Below are 17,778 nucleotides of genomic sequence, written 5' to 3'. Positions count from 1 at the left end.
ACTGGACCCTCCTGAAGCCTGAACCTATGGAAACATGCCAAATTATCTATATTGTTTTCACTGTATCACTGAGTGTATATAACAGGGGCTCTGGGACCAGCAGGCAGTCACATTGACCACATACTTCAGGATTGATGACTGTATTATGGACCCAGCATTGCGCAGCACTGCGCAGCGTATGTATCGGCTGTACTGTACTTATTTATTGAACTGTAATGCTTTTGCTAAATAAATTGGTTGTGCTTTGGAACCACACAAATTGCATAGACAATAATTATTGGAAAACGATGAAATTACTTTAATAAAAGGCACAAGACTAAGGGGTTTATTTACTAAGTGGCGTGTTCCGCCACACCGCCGATTCTTAGTGGTTTGCATTCATTTTCGTAAAATGACAATTTTATTAAAGACAAAACCCGATTTTGAAAAATGACTGTAAAGTGTCAAGACTTGTCGGTTCGTCGGAATATACGCCTAATTGTAAGCTTCTTTACCAATCCCTTCTCTTTTTGCATAGGTAGGCTATAGAATACTTACTGGGTAACAACCACCTTTTTTTGCTGACACCATATATTTAGGGCCTCACAAATTTGTTGGTTAAAGGTTGAACTCTTTACCTGTTTATGAATTTGAAATTTGAGCTATCAATAAACATATTATATGCCAATTGTGAGTGAATATTGTGGGTTTTGTTTTTTTAATTTTCATATTAGCATAACTTTTAAAATATCTGTAATTTTCAATGTAACCACATGAGTAGGAGCTCTTTGCGTGAATGACATAAAATTGTGTCCACAGTTATCAATGAAGCAGTGGCCCTAACAGAATATGTAGAATGCAAGCTCAACTTTACTAGCTATGCACCCATTAGTGTTATAGTGAGGAGGAATAGAAGCATCATAACAGTATAAAATACATAAAGTATTCACATTCTCATAGTTAGCTTGTAACAAACAGTATTATCCTGCAGAACCCAAGAGTTCAGGATTAAATTAAATCTGCATCTGTGGCTGTATCTATGGTCGGCCGATAGGGGCAAGTAGGGAGGAATTTGCATATCTCTATCCATAATTCCTAGGATGAGGATTAATTATTCACTTTTAGTTCTAAAGGATTGTACTGATTGTTATGAACTTTACTATCATTATCATCATTGTCATTTATTTATAAGATGCCAAGGAATCTGCAGCTCTGTGCACTCAGCAAAATAGAACAATATACAAATAAGTAAGACAAGAGAAACAATAAAATCAGTAAAAATCAATACAAGAAGAGACAATTGACAAAGGAACTACATCAGAAAATACAACTAGAATAAAGGTGTAATGGCTAGCGGATCATAAACCATTAGAACAAGATGGAGAGGTCTTCACCTTTTGCAGACGCTTTTCCCGTAGAGCTCGTTATACTCACAGGTACTTGGATGCCCCCAGGTCTTAGAGTAGTACAGGTTTATGAACGTACCGTAGCGCAGAGTAGCGGGGAGTAGAATCAAGCGTAGTCAGGAGACAGGCCAAGGTCTAGGTCCGAAGCAGGTACCGTGGTCAGAAACAGGCAAGATGCCAGGGCTGGCAGCAAACGAGGAGGATCCAAAAACGAAGAAAAGGTAAGGGCAACAGGCAAAGAATCAAGTCCAATAAACAAGGCCAAGGGTCATACACGAGCAATCCAACAGCAAACAGGTTCAAAGCACAGAGAGCAGGATAGTACACAGCAACTGAGAACTATAACCGGCACGGAGGCTAAGCCCTCCCTGCTTAATATACTGACACATACAGACACTGGCCAATGGCAGTAGAGGAGACCAGCATGGAGTAATCAGCCCCTGAGGCTGATTAATATGATTAAATAAACTAGCTGCGCACGCGTCCGGCTGCCCTTAATGCCGGGATGCGGCACTACAGCCTACAGCGTCTGACCGTTGTCTAGGCATCGGCCTGGGGCAAAAACAGGATGTGACGTCATGGAGTCGACCGGGCACAGTGAGTTTTGGCGGCTTGAGGCACCACCGTGACTCGTGACAAAAGGAAACATTACAAAGAGGAGGAGGAGGTAGGAGGTAGAGGGGGACAATAATGAGATTTAACATGCAAGAGAGGTAGGGAAGAAAACGGAAATGATGGGGTGGAGGAAAGCGAGTGGAAGAGGTTTATGGAGAGAGAGGAGGGAGTAGTTTAGGATGGGTTGTAGTAGCAACTGAAGAGAATAGGGGTGAAGGGAAAAGAGTGAAAGGGGCAGGTGGAACGTGAAGAGGGAATTGTCTTAGGATGGAGTAGGGTAGGTTAGTTTGAAAAGGTGAGCTTTCAGGGAGCGCTTGAAAGACTGCAGTTTAGGGGTGAGTTGTGGCAGGTGGGGCAGGGAGTTCCAAAGGTGGGGAGCAGTGCCAGTGAAGTCGTGAAGGCGGGAATGTTAGGTGTGGATAAAAGAGGAGGAGAGGCGAAGGTCATTAACGGAACGGAGTGAAACTGCCTGATGATTCAAAGAATAATAGTTTTATACAGAAAAAAGTATCATGCAACCATACTTTGTTTTCAAAAATACGTTACAGTATAATACCTCATCATCATCATTCATTTGTAAGACACCAAAACTCTGCAGTGCTGGACAGTTAACGTTACCAATCATACATAATACAAGCGCAAAGAAAAGTACAACAAAAGTGCAACAAAAATATGTGATAGAGAAGAACCTGCTCATCAAAGCCAACAGTCTACATCACAGATTATATGATTACATATAGTACCTCACAGGTTTTCTCTTTAAAATATATCTAGTCTCCCTGCATTTACAGCATCTACAACAAATATCTACATATAAACATGTCCTTTGATTTAGTTATATTTGTTACGGATTTTGAGTTGCGCAGTCACATAAAATGCTGGCAAAAAAAATGGGTGATTAATTGAGTAACAAAACTATAAACACCGCACTCCTGCCACCGATGTATCGTAACAGAATGAATTATTTATAACAGATTTAGAACCTTACAGTAAATCTCATGTAAATTATGTATTTCTGTAAAATGTGTGCTCAAAATATTCTGCTCATAAATGTTGATTACAGGGACTCTTGTTTCATGCCTTTGACGAGCTGGTAATATTTGTTAAGTGTGTCATATTTCAGGCTCTGCCACTGTGCTCAGAAATTAGTCAAAGAGGCACCAGAGAAACCCAATAAAACTTCCATAATAAGACGACTAACACACTGTTTCTTCTATAATGCTGAGAATCAGAAAAACCAGGTGACATAAAGTGGCGTGGCAGGTAGGTATAGAGCAATCGACGACTTGATGAGCACTGTTTAGGTGATTGCAGTCATTAGAGACACCCTGCTCTGCTTTTTACAAGAACTTTTGATCATAGGTGATAAAATTAATTCACATACTTCTAGTTGCCAGCCACAAGGGCCATTCTACAACAGGCTACAAGAGATCTAGAAGTGGATTGCTCAATGGATACTTTCTCTTCATATATCAACTACAAGTGGATTTGCATTGGTGGACCCATAACAAAGATTCAATGTAGAGATAAGAACATGGCCTACTCTGGCAGTCCTCAGTCTAGTAATCCCAGAAAGAACAGTGGTAGAGTGTTACAACTCTGCCTATACTTTGTATGTGGCAGCAGTACCTCAAATCCACCAGAGATGCTGCTGTTCAGCCCCTAAACTTTACACCATGCCTGTAGGAGTTAATCTCCTTATCTGATTAGAACTGCACCTGTCTCACAGCTTCAAATACCTGCCACAATCTGTGCTCTGTGCAGTTCATCGTTTATCCCTGGCTGCTACTTGTTTCTCCCTGTTCCAGTTTTGTTCTTCTGCTGATCGATCTCCCATTGTGACCTCTGCCTGATTTCTGGACTATGCTTGTTTGCTTGTGACCCTGAACTCTGCCTGGTCACTGGACTCAGCTTACTCTGTTTGCTTCCCTTGACTGCCTCGTGCCTCCTGACAATTGGGTAACACAATATACTTGTTCCTGCATTCAAACCGTATTTGTCATTGCTTGGAACCTGTAATTTCTTTGGACTTTTCCTGCCATTCATCACACCTGTTCATAACTGTGAATTGGAGTATACCTGTTTAGCCTGCTTTCTGAAATCTGCATATTCCAAGAACATAATCCTTGTTCTTATATTTTGCTTGAATAAAGATATTTGGTTTTTATACTTCTGTTGCAGCTTCCTGAATTGGCTAGAAATCATAACATAGAGCAGCCTCCTTTTCCAGATACACTCCTCCCATTGTATATTTCAAAAGAGTCATCTTAATGGTATGCATATATGACCAGTTTAAAAGAAATCCAGATGGTTTGTTCTCTGTGGTGTCAACAAAACAGAGATCGCTTAATCACTATGAGAAATTCTCTTACAATACTTTTGGCAGTTTTAACAAATACTTGACGGACCAAAAATACAATGGACTGTACAATTGTTCCATAGAGTGTCTGAACCGCCGCGAGTATTGTAACTGCGCTCACCATAGGGATCAGTTGATCACTATTTGTGAAGCGCAAAAGTTGACGCAACATTGGCAGATGTTAAATGCTATGAATACAAACATTTATAAGGGATATGACCACATCCATGTTAGCTCCTTGGCTAAGTCGATTGAAATCTTTTAGAGAGGACACAGAGAGTGGATAAACTTTCACATATAGTGCGTCTGGATGATACAAAAGACATTCCATTTAAATTATTTGCGGATGCCCAATCTTTGGAACCTTGGAGGACAGTCAAAAATCAAATAATTTTGTGGCGGTCAAAAGGCTCTGCAACCAACTACTAAACAGAGAATGCCCCCTAAATATTCACTATTCACCCCTTAAACATCTCATGTCGCAACACAAAATCTAATTTTTGGGTGCAATGTGAGGTGCGTTACTACAGATAGTCCATATTCAGTAAAGAATGACCCAATCCACCCAGCATCTCAAATCCGGAGAAACCAAAATTTTGCACCACCGCAGTTTCCACCATCTTGAGACACTAAGGCATGTGATTACCCATGCAAACTGCAGCAATCGGGCAAATGAGTACAAAAGAAGCAGAAACAGCATTTCACTGCAGATGCACATTTTTGTAGCATCATAAATGAGCATTTTTTTCTTTTATCTGAGGTTTAGCAGAGCAGCATTATCACTTAAAGCTGCACTACCACCTATTAAATATATTCTCCCCAGAGCATGCAGCTATTTCGTCAGGATCTGCCTTGTTTCTTCTGCAGCATTGTAGCTAATCATCTCCACTTGTTCTCTCATTATTTATACCTGCCTCTCCCAATTACCTTTGCTGGTCATTTATGTTGCTGTTCCTAATATTACTGTGCTCATTTGTTTCTCCTGTTACTCCTCCTGTTCCCTGGGACTACTACAAGCTGCTTGCCAACATCTCAGTACCTGGTTTCTTTCCACTCAGCCAGTTCACCTGCATCAACCGTATTCCTTGTTGTTACCTGTTTTCAGCCCCACCTAGAAATCCATTGTTCTCTGTCTGCAAAACTCGGTTTGTAACATTTTCTGCACTTTCTGGATCACATCTGCTCAATAAATATTTATGCTTTCACCATATTCCGCGCTCCATAGCTGTCATGTCCAGTTCTTAGCATAAATGTGTGACATATTTGTACCGGGGCTCTGCCGGTTCTGAAATACAAATTTATTAACTAACTTTAAATGACTGTTGAAAGGTGGGGGTTTGGAAAAAGGACCAATCCTAAGCAACAATCTCCTAATTGCTCCATGCAATTGGTCCTCCCGTTCACACCCTCTTCCCACAGATCTTTGACCGGGTCTGTGAGAGAAGTGGAGGTGCTCCAGAAAAAATGGTATTTCTGGAATTTCGTATCTGTGCAATGATCTGTTCCACATGAAACTTTGTCGCAATTTTTCCCAACTTTAGTCACCAATGTTTCCTTCTTGTAACTGGGGGAAGATTGTGGGGTTAATGATCTCTATGACATCACTTTATTCACGTGTTTAGTTAGCTATATTAACAAATGATGAACTTCCCCCCCTTGCTAGCTGTCTCCAGCAGCTTTTCTTCTGCTAACTTCTCTGATGCACCTGTCATGGCAGGAAGATGCTGTAATTGCTATGCAGAGATGGTTTATTAACAACACCAGGATGCCATCTCTCCCGTACAGTGACAACTTGGCATTCTGCTTGTGGCTATAGCAGACTGTTACTGCAGAGCTGTTCAAGTGACTATACAGCACAACACGCTATATTAGAAACAAAGGCTTTAGGGTAGAACTCCCATACTTTTTAATAATGTTTCTTCAGGCCATAAAATCTGCCCCATACATCCTTTTAGGTCCAAATGAAGTGAAACATATATAGGTTCCTATTAATGGATGCTGTACCTTTGGGTTCCATATACTGGCGATTTTGAGAGTATCGCATGTAAAATCACTCAGCTCATGCCCAGGACTGGACCATACACCAGTAAACACAGTCCTGTCTGCTCCGTTTTGCCGTAGTCAACATACAGTAAAGGCGTGCCACACTGAAGCGCATGCTAGCTACATCTGATCCATCTCTGGGCATCACAAAGTTACTTGTTCTTCTCTTGCTCCAGATACAGGGCTACTCGAAGTCCTGATCAGTAGTGATGACAGTCTTGTATGCATGATGCTATAACATGTGTGTGCAATCAGGAGCAACTGTAAAAAAATATATATCCAGTAGAAATAAAGAACATCCTAAATAAATTTAATGAGAAAAAAAAAAATATAATTTTTTTTTTTTTTTATATACTCTTTTTTCTTTTTTCTGTCCATACTTTTGCAAATGTATATCCCACGTAGGCACTGGACGTATCCTGCAGTGTCTTGTGTAGTAGAGCAGAGCAGACTTACACCCAAATTCATCAGCGCACGTATCTTCAGACTTGCTCCTTGCTGAATTCGGGAGTACGCAGAGCCGAATTACGTGTGTTTTTGAACATACGCACGTTGCAATCTGAACACATGATTTGATGAATGAGGCCCACAGTGTTTAACTTATGACAAAACATTTATCCAATGTGGCACCAGAAAAAGTTTTGGAATTTGGAACACAGTCCCTACATAGTACCACCAAGCTTATCATTTACTAATCAGTGTTTGAGCAATTTTGGACACTGTCATGTTTTATTAGACTATTTGTGACTGCCATGGTCCAAGGAAATGTTCCGTAATTGGTAAAGATCTACCTGACCTGCAGAAGCAACTCCTTGAAAATTAAATTCAGGGGCTGACTGTTCTTCATTGTCCAGCCTCTTGGAAAAATATACACTGATCAGCCACAACATTAAAACAACTGACTAGTGAAGTGAACAACAATGAGCTGTTGACTTGGCCTCCAAATTCCCCAGATCTCAATCCCATAGAGCGTCTGTGGGATGTGCTGGAAACACAAGTCCGAACCATGGAGGCCCCACCTCGAAACTTACAGGGCATAAAGGATCTGCTGCTAACGTCTTGGTGCCAGATACCACAGGACACCTGCAGAGGTCTTGTGGAGTCCATGCCTCGATGGGTCAGAGCTGTTTTGGCAGCAGGAGGGGGAATCTACACAATATCAGGTCTGTGGTTTTAAGTGGTTAATTGGTGTAGGTGGGTCATGTTAATATGCTCCATGTGTTTGATCTATAACAGGCTAAGATTTTTCCACTGTAGCTGATGAACAAAGGACTTTAGGACAGGAGACCAAGTGGGTGTAGCTCTGGTATCTAGGGGTTCGGGATCACACAGGTAAAGAGAGAGAGATGATACAATTATATCTTTCTTATAGAAGACAGGAACAAATGTACTCAATGGACAATAGACACTGTTAATAATTTAAATCATTACCACACTTCAAACAACAGCCAACAGCATCCCAGTGTTCTTTATCCTTCAAGCAGATAAGATACAGTCTATTCATTAGCCGGGCCAAGCTGTATAAAATCAGTCTATGGCCAAGTAGTTTCTTTAGTGGTCCTGATGCAGTTTGCAGGACAACAGCAAGGAAAGTGCACCAGTAGGCTGAGAGTACCAGCCAAACTGTTTTTGACACAGTTCACTCTGAGGACTCTTCCTTAGCTACTATTGAAGTCTATGAGAATATTACCTGGCCAAGCTGTAGAAGTGGAACTTTGGGCCAGGTTGTAGTTGTAATAGCGGTTGGGATGCAGTTCCCATGGTGATTCAATGTGGATGCACCAGTACGGAGGGTGTAATTAGTGTCCAGCCAAGCTGTTAGTTACAATATCCTCCTTTAGAACTGTAATTTGTCCAAGCTATTACCAAAGTTAAGTGTTCGTGATGCTGAGGCTGGAGCAACAAAGCCTTTCTGAAGTTCTTATTCTTGATGTTTATATTTCTGTGTTCTTCTTGCCTTGCGTAGCCCAGCAGCTTGGCCATAGCTGTCTACTGAAGTAGTAGGGACCTGTATCTCAGTCACCCTAGCCCAGTAGGCACACCAGATGAACTGATCCAGGAGCAGCTACAGATGGAGCAAGGTTTCCTCTCAGAAAGATGCTCCACGGAAGATACATCTGGGTCACAGAAGTTAAAGCAGAAAACACGATTGAGCTGGTAAGAGACAACACTTTAACAATTGGCTTAGTAGAATCCCAAACATCACAAAGCTTTCCCTTCAGGCCTGCTTAAGCTGGCCAACATTACCACAATGAAGTTCCCACCCTGTAGGGTTATTCCTAGGTCACCTATGTTGGGATTGGCCAGGAGTTGTCTGTGGGATGGATAGGGGCAAGAACTAAGAGAACTCCCATATGTGATTCTTCTCTGCTGAATTGGTGCCCCAATGTCTGCTAATGTCTAGCGAGAGAACAATGATGGCTTGAACTAGTTAATGGGCATTCTAGTCTTGGATAATGAAGTGCAACTCCACATTTTAACACCTTCGACAATTTTATAATGTAGAAGGGGCTTCAGGGGCTGCTAACTTCCTGTTTGCCTGGCTAACACGGAGTGTATGTCTGGAAATGGAAAAGTTATTATTTTGTAATCCACGTGGATGTGTTGTAACCCATCTGGCTATATTTATGAACCTGGTGGGTATAAGTTTGAATCACATTCCAAATAGATGAAAGGCCTTGTCGAGCATCTACAGTCTTTGAATGAATAGATGTCCATCTCAATATCTGTGAACATGAACTATGTCAAATGACCCCGATGATGAGGGGGACATCATGGGGGCTGGTGTCCTGCTATCACACATATAGCTGCCCCAAATAATTCTAAACATCCTGCTGCCATTTTTCTAAGTGCTGTTTTCAGATTTGAAATCAATGGACCTTTCAGACTATAAAATAGCAAAGTTTAAAAACATGTCTTGTGCTGGACATTACCCTGCAGGCCACCAAATGCCGATGTTTCATTAGTAAAAACATAACAACTTTCTCAGGAGGTACGGTAAGGCATATTAAGACCTCCTATTTATTCCTGAGTCCATCTGTACATAATTATCCCAGCTTCAGCAAATGTTCTGAACCAGAGATAAGAGAAAATCTAAAGGTGGTCATTGGTCCATTGTCTTTGTTTGATTTGAATGGGAAACATATTGATGTTTTGGAAAAGGGTTTAACCTTCTGCCCAGTACCACAATTAGATACATTTTAATAAATATTTTTTGCTTGGAGATTGGTTCCATTCTGTGGAATTCCCTCCCTCACACAATAATACTGTCACGGGCACTAGGAGTTCTACCCAGGATTCACCAGATGATAATGCTTACCAGAGGGGCGGATTGCACAGCGATCCTCTGGGCAGCAGGGTGAATAGTTGGAACTCTATACAACAACTGGTGGAGAAGGAATGTCAATGGAGTAGATAAGAGTCAGCGACCTGCAGCTATAGTGGTAGGAAAGTCAGCGACTTGCAGCTATAGTGGTAGGAAAGTCAGCGACTTGCAGCTATAGTGGAAGGAAAGTCAGCGACTTGCAGCTATAGTGGTAGGAAAGTCAGCGACTTGCAGCTATAGTGGTAGGTAGCGGGGAGAGTCAGTGGTCTGCGGATAGCAAGTTGTACCACTGCTGTGATGTGAAGACTTGTCCAGGTGCAGGTAGTTAGCAGGGAGAGTCAGTGGTCTGCGGATAGCAAGTTGTACCACTGCGAGGAGGTAAGGACTTGTCCAGGTGCAGATAAGTAGAGTAACAGCAAATAGTATATAGCTGTATGTATACAGCAGTTGAGCTGAGAAGCTTGTCCAGGTACAGATAAGTAGAGTAACAGCAAATAGTCTATAGCTGTATGTATACAGCAGTTGAGCTGAGAAGCTTGTCCAGAACAGATATGCAGGGTAATCCAGCAGGAAGCTGAAGACACGGGCAGGACACAGGACAGGGCCACCTTAACAACTTTATGGGCCCCCGGGCAATGCAGTGTACCGGGCCCCTAAAAAAAAAAAATATATATATAAATAGTGTGTGTGTGTGTGTAAAAAAAAAATATATGTATGTAAAAAAAAACGTGATTATATATAATCACTTTTTTAATATATATAATATATATATATATATATATATATATATTTATTTTTATATATATATATATATATAGGGGCCCCCTTAACTTACCTTAAGTCCGATCCTCTTCTTTTTTCCGCGCCGCTGAGTCTCTTCTGCCCTCTTCCGTCACTGCGAGCACAGCATGGAAGAGGGGACCAGGGAGGGAGCCGGATCACCGCTGATGTGACCGCAAGGTAAGTATTTAAAAAAAAATAAATAAATAAATAAATATTTTTTTTAATTTTTTTTTAGTATTCGGACGGGCCCCCTTTGCCTGCAGGGCCCCTGGGCACCTTCCCATCATGCCCAATGGAAGAGACAGCCCTGACACAGGAAACACCTTCAGAGACTCACAGGAAGTGAGAATCAAGATCAGGCAATGATACAAAGAGCACAGGTGCCTTAAAGAGGAAGAGGTGATTGATCCACCAATTAGATTAAAAGCAAGGTCATATGAGATCAGGGATCCTGCACATGCGCAATCCGATCAAGATGGCGGGCGGCCGCGGCTTAGGACAGGCGCCGGCAGGAAGGAGAGAGAACCACGCACAAGGGCAGAAGCACTCACGGTCCGGTGAGTGACAGTACCCCCCCTTTTAAAGGTGGGCACAGAACACTTGGAACCGGGTTTGCCCGGAAATTTGGAGTAAAATTTATTTAGAAGGGCTGGAGCATTGAGATCATCTGCATGGATCCAAGAACGCTCCTGTGGGCCAAAGCCCTTCCAATGCACTAGGAAGCGAAGGACTCCTCGCAAAATTTTGGCATCTAGAATATGGGTAATTTCGAACTCCTCCTCCTGATGAACTTGTACTGGCCGAGGTACTGAAGGAGGAACAGAGAATCGGTTGATGATGAGAGGCTTGAGTAATGACACGTGGAAGGTGTTGGAGATACGAACGTTCTTAGGTAATAGTAACTTGAAGCACACCGGATTTATCACCTGAGTGATTTTATATGGGCCAATGAAACGTGGAGCGAACTTCATGGAAGGAACCTTCAGGCGAATATTTTTGGTAGAAAGCCATACGCGGTCTCCAATTTTAAGTGGTGGAATTGCTCGCCTCTTTTTATCAGCAAAAAACTTATATCTGGCAGATTCCTTCTTCAGGGAGGATTTAACCTGAGACCAGATAGATTTAAATTTCTGACATAAATTCTCCACCGCAGGCACTTGGGTGGGAGGGAGGGCAGGAAATTCTGGGAGAGACGGATGGTGACCGTATACCACGAAGAATGGAGTTTTTGAAGATGACTCGTGATACATATTATTGTAGGTGAATTCAGCCCATGGAAGTAAATCTACCCAATTGTCCTGGTTGGCTGAGGAGAACATTCTTATAAAAGTCTCAAGATCTTGGTTGACCCTCTCGGTCTGTCCATTTGATTGAGGATGGTATGAAGATGATAGTGACAGTCGGATACCCAAGGTTTTACAAAGGGCTCGCCAGAATCTGGAGGCAAACTGCACTCCCCTATCCGAAACAATCTCAGATGGACAGCCATGAATCCGAAAAATCTCCTTGATAAAATGGTCAGCCAATGTAGATGAGGAAGGTAATCCAGTCAAAGGAACGAAATGGGCCATCTTAGAGAATCTATCCACCACTACCCAGATGGTATTGCATCTCTTGCTGGGAGGAAGGTCGGTGACAAAGTCCATACTTATATGGGTCCATGGTTTGTTCTGCAGGAAGATTTGAATTGGGAACAAACTTCACAGGCAGCCACAAATTCCTTGACATCCTTCCTAATAGAGGGCCACCAGTAGCTCCAAGAAAGAACCTCTAATGTCTTTCGTTCTCCCGAATGTCCAGAAAAATGGGAGGAATGATACCACGACAATATTTTTTAACGTAGAGGTGGTGGCACAAGGGTTTTCCCAAATGGTAGCACATTGGTGGAAGAAGTGGCCAGAGTCACACATTTGGGATCCAATATGGGATGATCAGAACAATCCTCAATGTCAGTGGAAGCCGCAACCGCCCGATATAATGTGTCTGCTTTTCTATTCTTTGAAGCCGGTTTAAAGATTATGATAAGATCAAAGCGGGAAAAGAAAAGTGACCATCTTGCTTGTCGAGGGTTCAGGCATTGAGCTGACTGCAGGTAGAGAAGATTTTTGTGGTCAGTAAAAATAGTTACAGGGTAACGAGCCCCTTCCAGTAGGTATCTCTATTCCTCTAAAGCCACTTTTATGGCCAACAGCTCCTTATCCCCGATAGTATAGTTGCTCTCTGCAGGTAGAAGGCCTCGAGAGTAGAAGGCACAAGGATGGAATTTCTGTTGTTTCGATCTTTGGGATAGAATGGCCCCTAGTCCAACATTAGAGGCATCCACTTCAAGGAAGAAAGGAAGAGTCACGTCAGGCTGTCAAAGAACAGGAGCGGTAGAGAACGCTTTTTTAAGGAACTAAAAGGCTGGAAGAGCCTCAGATGACCATTGTTTGGTATTAGCTCCCTTACGGGTCAGGGCCACTATTGGAGAGGCAATGGAGGAAAAACCTTGAATGAAGCATCTGTAATAGTTTGCAAATCCTAAGAAACGTTGAATTGCTCTGAGGGTAGTTGGCTGGGGCAAAAGTAGCACTGCATTAACTTTCTCCGGATCCATCTCTAGACCTACTCCAGACACAATATATCCCAAGAATGGAATCTAGGATAATTCAAAGGAACATTTTTCTAACTTGCAGAATAGCAAATTCCTCCGGAGTCTAGAAAGGACTTCTGCCACATGTTGATGATGAGAGGAAAGATCCTGGGAGAAAATTAAAATATCGTCCAGGTAAACAACGACACAAACGTACAACAAGTCCCGGAAGATCTCATTCACGAATCCCTGGAAGACAGCTGGGGCGTTACACAACCCAAAAGGCATAACTAGATATTCATAGTGTCCATCCCTGGTGTTAAACGCTGTCTTCCATTCGTCTCCGGCCTTGATCCGGATTAAGTTATAGGCGCCACGGAGATCAAGTTTGGTGAATATCCGGGCTCCCTTAATGTGGTCAAAGAGCTCTGTAATTAGCGGGATAGGGTACTGATTTTTAATGGTTATAGCATTAAGCCCACGATAGTCTATACAGGGTCGTAATGACCCATCTTTCTTTTTAACAAAAAAAAACCCCGCTCCAGCGGGAGAGATGGATGGTCGGATAAATCCACGATGGAGATTCTCCTTGATATAATCAGACATAGCCTGAGTCTCTGGTAGCGAGAGAGGGTATACACGACCCCTAGGAGGGTTCTTGCCATGCTGTAAGTCTATCGGACAATCCCACGCCCGATGGGGTGGAAGGCGTTCTGACTGGGCTTTATCAAACACATCCGCAAAGGAAGCATACTGTGGAGGAAGGCCCGGCGGGCAGGGTGTTATAGAAGATTTATTTACTTTGAGTGGAACAACTTGAGTCAGACATTTATGACGACAATCCGGGCCCCAGGACGTAACCTGAGGAGTGTTCCAGTCAATCTGTGGAGAATGGAGTTGAAGCCATGGAAGGCCAAGTACAATGGGACTAGTGGTAACAGGAAGGACCAGTAAGGAAATTTTCTCTTGATGTAAGGCTCCGATTTGATGGGTCAAAGGAGTCGTACATTGAGTGATAAGTCCATTAATTATTCGTGAACCATCTATAGCGGTGACAGCAATAGCTGCTTTTAAAGAAATCACTGGTAGGGACCACAGATTCACTAGGGAACTAGAAAAAAAATTTCCAGCAGCACCAGAGTCCAGAAGTGCTTGAGACATAAATGACTTGGTAGAAGTGGAAACAGTAACATCAAAAGTACAAACTTTAGAATCCATAGAACATGGAGAGGATTCCAGAGACCCTAACCTTACCTCTCCAGAACTGGTTAGGGCCTGGCATTTCCCGACTTTCTGGGACATGAGTTCAGCATGTGAGTAGAGTCAGCGCAATAGATGCAGAGTCTATTTTTCACTCGTCGCTCCCTCTCCTCAGATGTTAGTTTAGAATGTCCTACCTCCATGGGTTCTATTGGAGGTGGGAGAAGATGAACTTGAGATGCTGGGCGAACGGACCCTTTAGAAGAACTTACTCTTTCGGAATCTCTCTCACGAAATCTCATGTCTACTCTGTGGCACAGAGAAATCAAATCGTCCAAGGAGAAGGGTAACTCTTGTGAGGTCAGTGCGTCTTTGATCTTGTCAGCAAGACCCTGCCAGAAGGCAGCTATCAGCGCCTCACTGTTCCATTGGAGTTCAGAGGCAAGTATCCGAAATTGGATTACGTACTGGGCCACTGAACGGGATCCTTGACGTAGTCGGAGAATACTGGAGGCCGCAGAGATAACACGACCAGATTCGTCAAAAATTCTTCAGAACGTAGAAATAAACATGGCACTATCTTCCAATAGGGGGTCATTTCTCTCCCACAGAGGGGAGGCCCATGCCAGAGCCTGTCCGGAAAACAAGGAAATGAGATAGGCCACTTTAGAACGATGAGTAGAAAAGTTGTGAGGTTGGAGTTCGAAATGAATGGAGCATTGGTTAAGAAAGCCCCTACAAGTCTTCGGGTCTCCATCATACTTTGAGGGAGTAGGCAGGTGTAGCGTAGAAGCGGTAGACACCTGGGATGGCACTGAAGAAGAAGAAGACACTGGAGGGTCAACAGTAGCTGATACATTTTGCACAGGGTCTCCTCGGGAGGCTAAAGCCTGAAAACATTGGAACAACTGTTGCTGCCGAACATCTTGTTGTTCAATCCGAGTAACCAGGTGCTGCAGCATCTCCCTAGCTGTTGGTTCCAATCCTGGGTCTGTCATGGCCTGATCTTACTGTCACGGGCACTAGGAGTTCTACCCAGGATTCACCAGATGATAATGCTTACCAGAGGGGCGGATTGCACAGCGATCCTCTGGGCAGGAGGGTGAATAGTTGGAACTCTATACAACAACTGGTGGAGAAGGAATGTCAATGGAGTAGATAAGAGTCAGCGACTTGCAGCTATAGTGGAAGGAAAGTCAGCGACTTGCAGCTATAGTGGTAGGAAAGTCAGCGACTTGCAGCTATAGTGGTAGGTAGCGGGGAGAGTCAGTGGTCTGCGAATAGCAAGTTTTACCACTGCTGTGATGTGAAGACTTGTCCAGGTACAGGTAGGTAGCAGGGAGAGTCAGTGGTCTGCGGATAGCAAGTTGTACCACTGCGAGGAGGTAAGGACTTGTCCAGGTGCAGATAAGTAGAGTAACAGCAAATAGTCTATAGCTGTATGTATACAGCAGTTGAGCTGAGAAGCTTGTCCAGGTGCAGATAAGTAGAGTAACAGCAAATAGTCTATAGCTGTATGTATACAGCAGTTGAGCTGAGAAGCTTGTCCAGAACAGATATGCAGGGTAATCCAGCAGGAAGCTGAAGACATGGGCAGGACACAGGAAACACCTTCAGAGACTCACAGGAAGTGAGAATCAAGATCAGGCAATGATACAAAGAGTACAGGTGCCTTAAAGAGGAAGAGGTGATTGATCCACCAATTAGATTAAAAGCAAGGTCATAAGAGTTCAGGGATCCTGCACATGTGCAATCCGATCAAGATGGCGGGCGGCCGCGGCTCAGGACAGGCGCCGGCAGGAAGGAGAGAGAACCACGCACAAGGGCAGAGGCACTCACGGTCCGGTGAGTGACAAATACTTTCCTCTTGTCTTCAAACCTTCAAGCATTCTCTGAAAACCCACCTCTTCAGGTAAGCTTATAATATTCAAAATATAAGATGTCAAATCCCTTACAGCGCTTCAATAGACACTGTTGCAGATGTATTGGAACACAGACCAAACACCTAGGTCAAATTAAACATAAAACAGATACAAAATAGACCAATATTTCTGTGTTGTGGTCCCTCAAAAACCTGAAATGTAGTAAAGAATAAATATAATACTTATATTATTTGATGTGGATCCACACAGGTGCTTCTCTTTAAATCTCAAAAAAAGATAAAAAAAGATAAAATGGTGTAATCCTGTATGGTAAAATCTAGTTTAAACAATCAAGCCAAAGTGTATACAACATTAAGAGAGTAGGATAGAATGTCCCAAAGAGAAAACCTTCACCAATCTGGTGGTTATTTCAGAGCAAAGTCACATAGATGTGTAATAACGACACTTCACCAGGTGTATGCTTTCTCGTCTCTTATGGGAACTATAACTCCCCGCAGGAGGTCCTACTCACAGACTGCTTTCTTTGATCTTAGCACATCACAATATATGTAGGTAGGCGGTCAGCATATAGTACAAATTCCGCGGATATATGTTGAGCATCCTCAAAGATGGCAAATACAAGAAGCAAAGAGTCCTTCCAATAAAAGTAGCACGTATACCCCCAACGCGTTTCGATCCACAAGTTTCGGATCTTTCTCAAGAAAGATCCTTCCAATAAAAGTAGTTTGTGGATTGAAATGCGTTGGTGGTATAAATGCTACTTTTATTGGAAGGACTCTTTGCTTCTTGTATTTGCTATCTTTGAGGACGCTCAACATATATCAGCGGAATTTCTACTATATGCTGATAATATTCCTCAACCCCCCCTTAACTTCACAAGGTTACCCTATTACCACCGTTTACCCAGTTCACACAAGACAACAACCCTGTGACCAACATCGCTGTGGGACTGGATCATACAGCCCATTAAACACATTTACCTTTGTTTTCTGCCAGGACCAATATGAAATATGTAGCAATTAACCTCATGTATCAATCTCCCATTGTCATATAGATCGTAAACTTGCTAGTAGGACCCTATTCTTTCTCTGTCTGTATTACCCAGTATTGTTTTATTACTGTGTTTGATTCCACTTGTAAAGTGCTACGGAATTTGCTGGCGCTTTAAATGTTGATGATGATGATGATTGTTTTTTTAAACCATAGTATGATAGATCAGACAGGGAGAGTGAGCCTCTATCTTGGAAATAAAGGGCTTCAGCATTACAAATTTACAAATGTTGATACATTTAATTGTGACTGTTGCAGGAAATCTAAAAATATGATTCAAAGTCTTATTGATACAGAAGTAAAGCAATAAAAAATGGAGACATCACGTGATCTATAAGATCATATGTTTTTGCAGTACCACATATCTGAACATCTGCTGGATAGTGAGGGCTGTGATCTGGCTATCACTCTGGGGAGAAGTTATAATCTTATATATAAGAGTTCAAATTGGAAATTAACTGTGCAAGTTCATTCAAACATGAGAAGAGGTGACTATAACAACATCTTGCTACCAAAATAAGTGTCTAAATGGGTTTATAGCAATGAACTCTGAATTGTGGAAT

Source organism: Mixophyes fleayi, chromosome 1, assembly GCF_038048845.1.
Source record: "Mixophyes fleayi isolate aMixFle1 chromosome 1, aMixFle1.hap1, whole genome shotgun sequence".
NCBI classification, from domain to species: domain Eukaryota; kingdom Metazoa; phylum Chordata; class Amphibia; order Anura; family Limnodynastidae; genus Mixophyes; species Mixophyes fleayi.
The sequence above is the reverse complement of the archived record's forward strand: the minus strand, read 5'-3'. Positions refer to the sequence as shown.